The following is a 3,231-nucleotide window of genomic DNA, read 5'->3' on the forward strand; positions in this document are numbered from 1 at the left end:
GCACGCTCAAGGGATGGTACATCTGGGCTATCCCAAGAAAACCACATTACCCGCGTAGCCCCGTGGCGCCCGTGAGGACCAGAGTGAGGCGACCAGCAGCCGGAGCGCCGCGGCTAGCTCCGCCCCCATGTGTCCTCCGTGCCGTCGCGAGTCCTAGTAAGAGCTTCGCCGGCGCCGCCTCTAGCGTGTACCTCCACGCGATCACCTGCGCCGATCGTACTGAGGTAGAAGTTCTTGGCGTACTCCTTGCAGATCTCGCCGCAGTGCATAGGCCTTCTAGAGCCCGCCGCTACGCACCTCCAGCTCCCTGACAACGGCGGGCGGCGCTGCCTGCTGTAGTCAGAGCTGCCGCTTGAGCAATGTCTTATGCTTCACCACCACGTTGTACACCTTCGGCTCCAACGAGACGACGGCGACGATGCGTCGTAGGCCGGGATGACTGTCGGGCTCACCTGGTACGCCATGCTACGGCCGCCCGCGCCGCTGGCCTCCCCCGGCTCGGAGTCGCCGAGGCAGGCGTACTTGAGCGAGCAGAGGACCCACTGCTGCCGTTGCGGAGCACAGGACGACGCTGTCCCGGCCGACGTCACCGGCGCCGAGACCGCCGGACGAGGCTGGTCAGAGCAGCACCATGGTAGTGGCCATCGATGCTAGAGCTTGCCGCCGCAGAGCAGATAAGAGGAAACAGAGTTCTCTGTTTCTTCCCCTGCAGGAGCATTCAGCGCAGGCATGTACTGTATGACGAAATGGATTCAGCAGGACCACGTGCTGTGTTCCTCCCGGCCATCCATGTCCTCTTCACCAATCAGTTGCACAGATATGTAAGCACAAAACAGCAGCGCCATGCTTCACTCACATCCGTATTCCATCCACATGAAGTTTTGAACGATTTAGTTGATGGCAATACTGATGTGTGAGAACTATTTGTTGCATCTGCATCTGTAGGTGGGTGATATCCACCATCCTGGGAACATTCACCGGTTTTGGCATGGGCATGATCGGCCCCGGCATCCGGCCAACTGTCAGCCAGCTGCCGATGAGGAACAGCGTAAGGCCGCCGTCGACGTCGAGAATCCGGCGGTGTTCCAGTGTAAACATATGTTGTTTAGAGTTAATTGCAAGAAACTACCACACTTCGGCACGTTGTTACGAGACAGTACCACTAGTCACATTTTTTGCAGTTCAGTACCAACTCAAAGCCTAAGTGTTGCAAAACGGTCTGACAGCCGTATAAGCACGTATTGACCACGTATCTGACCGACCGAGCCCACGTGTCAGGTGCCACGGTGGCCTACCCGCGCGCATCCGCTCGGTCACTCGTCCCAGCCGGCTCAGTCGCACCATGTAGGTGGGTCAGGTCGAACCCGTACGGGACGAACCCTAGTTTCCTCTCCCCTCTCCCTCGTCTCCCTCTCCCCTCTCAGGCGATGGCGGCGTCGACTCCCGGCGGCGGTGACGGTGCGGGCGGGTACGGAGACCTTCCCGGCCTCGGGAGCGATGACCACTTAGGTCTGGACGACGTCGACGGCTCCAGTTCGTACTACTCCAGCGCAGACGACGTGGATTTGGAGGAGGAGGCAGCGCTGTCCATGGAGGACAGGCTGAGGCTGGCAGAGATATGGGTGGCCAACCCTAGCAGTAGCCATCAGTGGACCAGTGGAGCAGCTGGCGGTGTGCTGTAAGTCCCTCTCTTCTCTCCTTCTTTCTGTATATTTCAAAACAGGGGGCTAGTGTTAGTTGCTCATGATGTTGTTTGTACTGTCAATTGTAGTTTGGATGATGCTGTTTGGGATGTTGGGATTCATTTTGATACACAACATAATCTGGATAGGAAGATATGCAACTCAGATGTGAGATTTCTGAACTTATATGCACTGATGCACACACAAGGTTATTCCTTCTCTGATGAACTGTACCACATGAAGAATTTAGGCAGTGGAGAGGAAAGAGAGCATGTGTTAGAATTGATTGACACAAACATCAAACTGCAGCAACTTAAGAAGGAATATGAGCATAGTTTAGTTCTGAATTTGCTAGTGAGGGCAACAACACCTTTTGTACGTCAAATAGAAGAAGATTTAGTGAGATCAAAGTACAGCAATGTCTGTCAGAGGAGAGAAGAAGATTTAGCAACTATATTGTATGAACCACCTTTAGTGTATGATCTCAGTGAGCCTGCAGTTCTTGCTGTTGATAAAGAAGGTGTTGTTTTTCATAGTCAGTGCACACAAGAGAGCAGAAATTTCAGTAAGGGGAAGCTGAAAGCTGTAATGGAGGAAGAGGCACTGCTAGAGGAGGGACATAATAATAGTGATGACTGTGAGGATGCATATGACAGTGATAACAATCCTTTCTGCATGGAGAAGTACAGGATATGTGAAGACACAGAGATAATTGAGGGGAATAAACTAGCAAAGCAAGAAGTTGAAGATCAATATTCAGATGGAAGATTCAGAAGAGGAACAAGTACATTATGAGGGTGACACTGAGGTTGAGGATTTGTTTGAGATGGAGGAGGAGGAGGAGCAGGAGAAGGACGATGAGGTCAATGTTGTTGCAACAGAAGAAGCAGCAATGCAAAAACCTGCAAAAAGGAGAAAGAAGCTGGTAGTTAGGAGAGGCCCTACTACTAGGTCATATTCAAGTGTGTTGGAGGAGGTGAAACCTGATTTCATTCCTTCATCAGATGAAGAAGATGATGGTTTGCTTTTTGAGGATGAAGATGATGGACATGAGCCACTGTCATTTGTTCTACCTAAAGGGAGGAAGAGTAGGGCCAAGAAAAGGAAACCAAGGATCTGGTACAATGACAAACTTGAGCAACCACATCAGCAGTTATGTCTGTACATGTGCTTTAAGGATCAGCAGCAATTCAGAGATGCTTTGTTGAGCTTGCACATCACACAGGCCAGAGACTTCAGGTATCACAGAAATTCAGACCAAAGGATCATTGCCTGTTGTAAGAAAGAGCACTGCCAGTTTTGCATAGTTGCTGCAGTTATCAAAGGGGGGAAGACTTTTGCTATTAAGAAAATAAGGCTGGAGCACACTTGCCCTGGCAGCACTGAGACATCAAGGATTAGTGCCAAGTGGCTTGCAAAGACCTATGAGTCACTGTTCAGGTCTGATCCAACCACAATGATTAACAACTGCAATGAGAAGTATGGTGTTGATGTGCCAAGGCACATGGCCTATAGGACCAAAAACCTTGTTGTAGAAGCTGTGCTAGGA

The sequence above is a fragment of the Aegilops tauschii genome, unplaced genomic scaffold (genome assembly GCF_002575655.3).
Source record: "Aegilops tauschii subsp. strangulata cultivar AL8/78 unplaced genomic scaffold, Aet v6.0 ptg000394l_obj, whole genome shotgun sequence".
Classification (NCBI taxonomy): Eukaryota; Viridiplantae; Streptophyta; class Magnoliopsida; order Poales; family Poaceae; genus Aegilops; species Aegilops tauschii.